Below are 9,202 nucleotides of genomic sequence, written 5' to 3' on the forward strand. Positions count from 1 at the left end.
CTAAGCACTTTACAAATATGATCTCATTTGAACCTCACAAAATCCCTGGAAGGAAGGTGCTATTGTTATCTACATTATAGTCAAGGAAACTAAGGAAGACATGTTAAGTACTTGCCCAGAGTCATATAGCTAGTGTCTGTATTAGGATTTGAACCCAAGTTAAGTCTTTTTGACTTTAGGCCCAGCATTCTATTGTGCCTCCTTGTTGCCCATAGGAGATTTCAACCCAAATATTACTGACTTGCAGTAATTCCCCCTCTCTGGGTCTCAGTTTCTTCATCTGTAAAATGAGGGGCTTGGACCTCTAAAGTACCTTCTGCTTCTAAACCCATGAACCTGTGAGTTTATAAACTGCCAAATTTTCTCTTCCCCCTTGGAGAATACTGGAGTTAAAAAGGAGGAGTTTTAGTTTTGGGGAAGTTCAGGGGAATTGTCAAAAGTACTGCATAATTTCCCAAATACAATTCCCACTCTTTCTCTTACTGAGTTTTCTAATTAGTAATATTACACAAAACATAAAACAAAAAAGACAGAAGCTCACCAAAGGTGTTTACTTCTCTCACTGAAAGTTGAGCACGGAGTCCATACAGAAAACACTGTTTCCTTGGAGGAAAAGGGTTTCCCTGAAGTTTTCCAGAAGCTCCTGTTTAGTATGACATTGTGCAGGTTGCACCATATCCCAGAATACTATGAGATACTAAATGAGATTCCTGTATTACTGTACAAGAGTTTGGTCTAACACTTCACATGGGAAAATACAAGTGAATGCCTATTGTCCAAACTGATATGAAATTGAACAGGAAGCTCATTTCTACTGGTTCATTGGTATGTCAGATAGCCATGGGGAATGGATATTGAACCGGTTATTGAACTGGATATTGAACTGAATATCTATGTCAATTATGGGAAAATGAAGAGTAGTTAAATGTGACTTTTAAGAGACAAATAAGAGTACTATCTGACCACCATTTACAAATTGCTTTAAGATCTACAAAGCACTTGAAATAACTGGTCCTATCCTATTTGACAAACTGAAGTAAAGTTCTTACATTTTGGCAGGAAGTTTGGCAGGCACACATCAGTCTGGCCAATGTAAACATGGTAGGCAGATATTGTGTCTAAATAAAACAAATTCATCGAGGCAGCAGAGAGGCAGTATCTGCATCACAAAAAGACCTTGCCCAGGAAAGAGAGAGATATTGAAACAATATTTAGAACTTCATTTCCTATGAGTAAAAGAAAGGAATGTATATTACTTGTTACCAAAATATTTCATTCCCATCCTTGGATATAGATAAAAGGGAACAAAGAAACTATTTAAAATGCAAACTCCAGTGAAGTGAGACAAAATAAAACAATTCAAGGAAAATTTGTTGTGGGCAGAATGCCTCCCTCTTACTTCTCTACTCTGAAGACTATCTTTTAGAAGTCTTCATGTCATTTAAACATTTTGTCAGATTTCCTTATAGTATATGAATTATGAACGTGAAGTCTGCTCTTCTTTAGTTATGAAATTAGAAGTAACTTCTGTTCACTAAATAAAGATCTTTGTTTTTTTCCTTATTGGTGGACATATAGTTAGGCTTCATCCAACTGATGAGAACTGTAATCTCATCAGTCATTATTTCCTCACTTGCAGAACACAACCCCAACCATGCCTGGAAGAAGTTCTTCATGAGTTGTCATGCCTGGAAATCTAAGAGAATTCAATTTTGCATGCATTGAAAACTATGGCTTAAATTTTAGGACCAGTGCAAATTAGGGGAAGGAGAGAGAGAGAGAGAGAGAGAGAGAGAGATAGAATCCCATTTTTCTTAATCTCTAAAATTTTTTACTCTTAGGGAGAAAAAACAAACAAAGAAACCAATAATAGGGGCTTTCCAAAAAGCTGCTTAGGTTTGTCTTTGATAGTGATCTCATGCACTACAGGTTTAACAACTTAGCCAGAAGTGGATTAGTAAAGAGAAAGCAGGGTTGAATGGTATGCTGATGACTAAATAAATCCATCACATAACAATTTCCTTTTGGTTTGTTGGTTGATTTTCAGAAGTAGGAATAGAGGTGGGGAGGCCAAGAAGGAGTAGGAAGAAAAGGTGATTAAAGTCAGGGTGAATATTTACCTCTGGGTATCAATTACCCATCTCCATTATAATCCATTTAAAGTGAATTAAAATTCTACTATGTGCATGGTCATGTAGGGGGTGGGAATGGGGGTACAAAGAAAAAAAAAAGAAACAATATCTGCTTTCTTATGAACTTACCTATCAAAAGCTTCCAAGGGCTGACTGGTATAGATCCAGCACTTTTGGTAGGCATGGTGCCTGATTGGTTAGAGCCAACAACTTTACAGGGTTCATTTACTTCAAAGATTCCTAATTTTACTTGAAGGGGTACTACCTCCAAGGATACTGGTTGAAATCACTTTCCACTCTGGAAGATAAGTTTCACATCTGCAGTGGCCAAAAAATTCATCACTGGGTAACTCAGCATTTGTTGATGAGTCTTTCCTTAATTTAGGGAGGTGAGAGTCCTCAGAATTATACTTGAAGGACCTACTAGAATTTTTGTTGGCATAACTTTAAAGAAAACAGCGTTGCCTCTATAGGATGATGAGATATCATAGCAAGAATTTAGTAGAAGGAATCCAGCTATAAAATGATATGTGAATTACTTGGGATGAGCAATAATTTTGACTTTTTTTCACTGAATAGTTATTTTGGTCTGCTTACACTAGGCTGACTTAGCACATCTGGCCTTGATGACATAAAACTGGATTGAGCTTGTTTCTCTACCTTTAGTTAGTTTTCTCTTGAATGCTGGGCTTCACATCGTACGCCTGTGCTTTATTGCTCTCTTTTGTTGTGTTTCAAATTCAATGGTTTCCAAGGAAATGTGTAAAAATTGTAGCTCTTCAAAAACACATTTCAATGACTCTGTGCGTGTGTGTGTGTCTCTGTGTCTGTGTGTCTGTGTGAAAATCAAGTATTTCAGGGAACATTTGAGCCCACAATGAAACAAGATCAGTGTGTGTGTGTGTGTGTGTGTGTGTCTCTGTGTCTGTGTGTATGTGTGAAAATCAAGTGTTTCAGGGAACATTTGAACCCACAATGAAACAAGATCAAACTCACCAAAGAACAAAGGAGAAATGATGCCAAGCCCTGACAAACTATTGCTGTGAAAAAGCTTAATTAATCTTGGCAAAAACAAGTCAGACCTTCAGAGTTGCCTGGCAGCTGCTGGGGTTGTTACTGATTCCTCTAAGTGGGATGTAAGCTGACTGAAGTTGGAAGAACAGCAAGAAGACCAGTAAAAAAAAATAGAACTGGTAACATTGCTATGAAAAACAAACAAACAAAACAAAACAGAACACCCAAGCACATGGCATCAGTAAGAAAATACAAAGCCTGGCATACCAAAGGTTGGAATAAGATTTTTTTTTTTACTATGAAAGTTACTTTTTTGTTCGCAGTTATACCAAACTTGTTGGAAATTCAGGTGAACCACAGGATCTGGTTATCTCCATCAGACTGTAAAAATCCACCATAACAGAAAGAGAAATTCCATTTAAAATAGTTGTAAACAATATAAAATACTTAGTCTACCTGCCAAGACAAACCCAGGAACTATATGAATGCAATTACACAACACTTTTCACACAAAGAAAGTCAGATTTAAACATTTGGAAAAATATCAAGTGCTCATGGGTAGGCTGAGCCAATATAATAAAAATGGCAAGTCTACTTAAGTTAATTTATTTATGCCATTCCAATCAAACTACCAAAAATATATTTTATAGAGTTAGACGAAATAACAACCAAATTATTCTGGAAGAACAAAAGCTCAAGAATATCAAGGGAATTAATGAAAAAAAAACAAAGGAAAGTGGCCTAGCAACACCAGATTTCAAACTATATTATAAAGCAATGATCATCAAAACAATCTGGTACTGACTAAGAAATAGAATGGTGGATCAGTGGAATAGATTAGGTACACAAATACAGTACTAAATGACCGTAGTAACCTAGTGTTTGATAAACCCAAAGACTCCAGCCTTTGGGTCTTTGACAAAACTGCTGGGAAAACTGGAAAACAATATGGCACAAACTAGGTATAGACCAACATCTCACACTATATATCAAGATAAGGTCAAAATGGGTACATGACTTAGATATAAAGAGTGTCACCATAAGTAAATTAGAAGAGCAAGGAATAGTCTACCTGTCATATCTATGGAGAAGGGAAGAATTTATAACCAAACAAGAGATAGAGAGCATTATGAAATGTAAAATAGATAATGTTGATTATATTAAATTAAAAAGCTTTTGCACAACAAAACCAATGCATCCAAGATTAGAAGGAAAGCAGAAAGCTGGGAAACAATCTTTACAGCAAGTATCTCTGATAAAGGCCTTGTTCCTCAAATATATGGAAAACTGAGTTAAATTTATAAGAATACAAGCCATTCTCCAATTGATAAATGGTCAAAGGATATGAACAGGCAGTTTTCAGACAAAGAAATCAAAGCTATCTATAAGCATATGAAAAACTGCTCTAAATCACTTTTAATTAGAGAAATGCAAATTAAAACAACTCTGAGGTACCACCTCACACCTATCAGATTGGCTACTTAGACAAAAAAGAAAAATGATAAATGTTGGAGGGGATGTGGGAAAATTGGGACACTCATGCACGTTGGTGAAATTGTGATCCAACCATTCTGGAGAGTAATTTGGAACTATGCCCAAAGGGCTATAAAACTGTGTATACTCTTTGATTCAGCAATACTACAACTAGGGCTGTATCCCAAAGAGATCGTAAAAAAGGGAAAAGGACCTACATATGCAAAAATATTTATAGCAGCCTTTTTTGTGGTGGCAAAATATTAGAAATTGAGGGGATGCTCATGAACTGGGAAATAGCTGAACAAGCTGTGGTATATGAATGTAATGGAATACTATTGTGCAATAAGAAATGATGAATGGGCAGATTTCAGAAGAGCCTGGAAAGATTTGTACAAACTGACATGAGCAGAACCAGGAAAACACCGTATACCGTATCAACAACATTATATGATGATCAACTATAAATGACTGAGCTCTTCTCAGCAACACAATGATTCAAGACAAGTACAAAGGACTCGCGAAGGAAAATGCTATCCGTATCCAGATAAAGAACTGATGAACTCTGAATGCAGATTGAAGCATACTTTTTTCACTTACTTTATTCTTTTTCATGTTTTTTTTTCCATTTTGATATTTCTTCTTTCATAACTGTGACTAATACAGAAATATGGAAAATTTTGGAACTCAAAGTCTTGTAAAAATGAATGCTAAAAATTGTCTTGACATGTAATTGGGGAAAATACCATTAAAAAATCCACCAAAAATGTTTGGGGATTTTTACTTCCAATGTGACTGGAAGACTTGACCCCATTAAAAAAAATAATAAACTCTGATAAATATATTGATAAAAGGAGAAACAGAATTATTCTGGGATTATAGAAATTCTGAAATCAAGTTAGAATATTACAACACAATCTTGCACCATGCCACATGTTGTAAAAGGCTAAGAAATGTATTTAAGAGATGGAAATTTTCATTGAATGTCTCCCATATCAGGGATGCTCTGCCTCCTCATCTTTGCCTCCTGGCTTCCCTGGCTTCTTTTAACTCTTAGCTAAAATCACCTTTTCCTGATCCCTCATAATTTTATTGCCTTCTCTCTGTTGATTATTTCCAATTAATTCTATATATATATAACTTTTTGCTTAGCTCCAGAGTTGAAAGTCATTCCTTACTGAGATGGCATGTATTGGATGTACAGATTTTACACACACACACACACACACACACACACACACACACACATACACATATACCCACCCATACATATACATACACGCATACATATATTGCTATAGAACCTCTCTTACCACACCAGGAAAAATCCATAACATGGATATTGTACTTGACCCTTTGTTTTTGAAGAGGATCAATGCCATCACAGGTGGTGTCTTGACTTGCAGGTGAATTGAAGTAAGGCAGACTTGCACAAAATTGTTAGCCTTATTTTTTCATCCAGAGTCATTGACATCCAGTGGCAGGACAAAAGTCAAGATGACTAGCGATGGCCTGGGATACAGTGGATGACCTTGGTATCTTTGATGTCTGACCGGGCTCTAAGGACTCCATAGTACCTGCTTCAGCTGCCTTCATGGCTTTTGGAATAAATTGTTCTCATCCACCCATTGCTCCAGGGGAAGTCTTCACATGCTTGGGTTAGACATCCCCCTAACTCAACAACAGGATTGAGGCCTGTTGGTTACCCTCAACCTGGTTTAGCCCATCTGCTGAGACTGAGGTTTTACTGGGGTGTGGCCGCTGTGCCTACTACAGCTTCTTGGAGCCACCGGTGATGTGGCCACAGGTTAGGTAAAAGTTGGACACCAAAGGTGGATGAGCATCCCTGAAAAGGGTTCAGCAAGCTCTTAAACCAGACGTGCTAGTCTTGTCCTGAACATCCCATACACCCTAAGTCCATTCAATAAACACTACAATAAACACTTATTAAGTGCCTACTATATGCCAGACATCGTGCTGAAAGCTGGGGATTCAAAGAAAGACAAAAACCAGTCTAACAGGGGAGAGAAAACATACAAACATCTATGTACTTAGGAAAAATAGGATAAACTGGTGATAATCTAATGAGGAAGACCTTAGCAACAAAGGGGATCACAAAAGGCTTCTTGCAGGTATGATTTTAGCTATAGATTTACTATTTATTTCCTATATAGTAAAAGATGAAGATATTTTTTATAAACTACTTTCTTGGTTTTCACTCTCCTACAGTGTTATCAATGAGCATTTAGTAAGCACCTACATAGTGCCAGGCACTATGCTGAGTGCCAGGAATCCAAAGAAAAGCAAAAAGCAATCGCTGCTCTCAAGGAGCCAGAACTATAACAACATGCAAGCAAGGTATAAATATATATATACAGACAAACTGGAGATAATCAACAGAGGGAAGACACTTGCACTAAGAGCGATCAAGAAAGGCCTCCCAAACCTTAGCCTTGGGACCTTAGCTGGAACTTGAAGGAAGCCAGGGAATCCAGAAGGGCAGAGATGAAGAAGGAGAGAATTCCCGGCATGAGGGACAGTCAGCGAAGAAGCCCAGAGTCAGGAGGTGGAGTGTCATACCAGGAACAGCAAGGAGGCTACAGAATAGATTTGCTCTTATATAAGCAACATTTAGGATCTGGTAATAATAGCTATCTGGCTATGAAGTGCTTCACATACATTTCTTCTTTTGATTCTTTTACAATGCCCCTGTGAGCTAGGTGGTATAAATTTCATTTATCCCCTATTTTGTGGACGAGGAAACTGAAGCACAGAGAGGTTAAGTGACAAGCAAGGGTGGATGACAAGACCTATACATGCACAAGATCTTTTTCACATTTTATATCTATTGCGAAAATTGTCTTATGGTCTGTAGCTAGAAGTCTTCATATAATCTAATACGTAGGAAGACTACTTCAGACTTGAGGTATAGCTAGAGCCAAGGCTCTAATCTAGATCTCCCAGCTTTTCATCTCTTCTTACTATGCAACTCTCCCCCTTTGGTTTTTTTTTTTAGACAATTGGGGTTAAGTGACTTGCCCAAGGTCACATAGCTAGTAAGTGTCAAGTGTTTGGTCTGAGGCCATATTTGAACTTGGGTCCTCCTGATTGTAGGGCTGGTGCTCTATCCACTGCACCACCTAGCTGCCCCTAAAATAACTGTCTCCACTTCATTTTTCATTGATTTTTTTTTTTTTGCCAGTAGCATTTGCTTTTGAGTCAGAATTGCTAGATCATTAGTTCAATTAGCCGAGCTCCTTACTATCTAAAAACTTATTATAACAGTGCACAAATGTGTATAACATCTACAACCACTGTGCTTAAAGGCAGGAGACACAAATATTAAAAAGTGGGAGAAAAATTTTTCTTTAGCAATGAAGAACAATGAATGTCACAGGCTGGGCCTGAGGCTGAGAGAAGTTTTTCTGTCTTGAAGCTTAATTTGGAGTGTTACTAAATTAAATTCAATGAACATTTATTAAGCATCTACTGTATGATAGGCACTCTGCTAAGTGCTAGGGATATAAATGAGAAAAAGAACAGTCCTTGTCCTCAAGGAATTTACAATCTAATGGGGAAATACAAACCCAAAAGGAAGCTTGAAAATGAGGGGTGGGTTTTAATGGGAGCAGGGGAAGAAACAGGCTAACGTCCTACTTTACTGTCTCCATTGGGTAACTAATTCTTCTGGACATCTTTTGCCTTGTCACATAACATGTACTTGCTTGTAGTAAAATGTTTTCCCAAACGTAATTTCTGCACTATGTCCAGCCTTACTTTTCTAGTTTAAAAATTAAACTACAAATTTGAAAAGGAAATTGGGTTAGTAAATAGTTTGTGTTTTTTTCTCATTTTTATGTAGAGGGTAATTGAGATACTAACATCATCTAATGCTAAAATCCCATTAGTTACAGAGAGCATTTGTTATTTTGAAGAGAAGTGTTCATTTTTGTTATAGATTTTAAAGATAACCAAGTTCCTATGGGGAAAAATACATAGGACCACGTGAAAATGAGAGGCATAAATAATGCAATCCCTAGTGTCAAGAATTATTGTTCTGATGTCAGAGAATGTCTTATAATAAAATAAGGACAAAAATTTTTAAAAAAAGAAAGTGAGGGGGTGGGAGGAGCGGGGGTGGGGAGAGAGTTTAAGGTGTTGGGGTTGGGGTAGCATCTTGTTCTGCTGAGTTGAAACTGTTATCAATGAGGCACTGATTACTTGTGGAAGGATGGAAGGCTGCTATCTCATTAGCTCTGTGCATCATAAAGAGAGCTGGGTCGCATATCTAGAGTTGTTTGTAGGAGGTCCACAGTATAGATAGGGGAGGAGAAAAGTAAGAGTGAAAAAAAAGAAAAGGAGTATGTAACCGGAAGAGGTGAGAAAAAGGAGAAAGGAAAACTGAATCAAATATGGCTGAGTAATAGAGTACTGCTGTTTGTTTCAGGTATGAATGAGTGGCTTCAGGGACACAGATTGCTTGGTGCTAAGAAATGCCACCTTTCAGAAATATCTGTGCAGGACCAGAAGTCAGGACACCTGGGTTTTAGACTCAGTTCTGCCTTTAACTAGCTATGCAATCC

Source organism: Phascolarctos cinereus, unplaced genomic scaffold, assembly GCF_003287225.1.
Source record: "Phascolarctos cinereus isolate Bilbo 61053 unplaced genomic scaffold, phaCin_HiC Scaffold_4;HRSCAF=312, whole genome shotgun sequence".
Lineage (NCBI taxonomy): Eukaryota > Metazoa > Chordata > Mammalia > Diprotodontia > Phascolarctidae > Phascolarctos > Phascolarctos cinereus.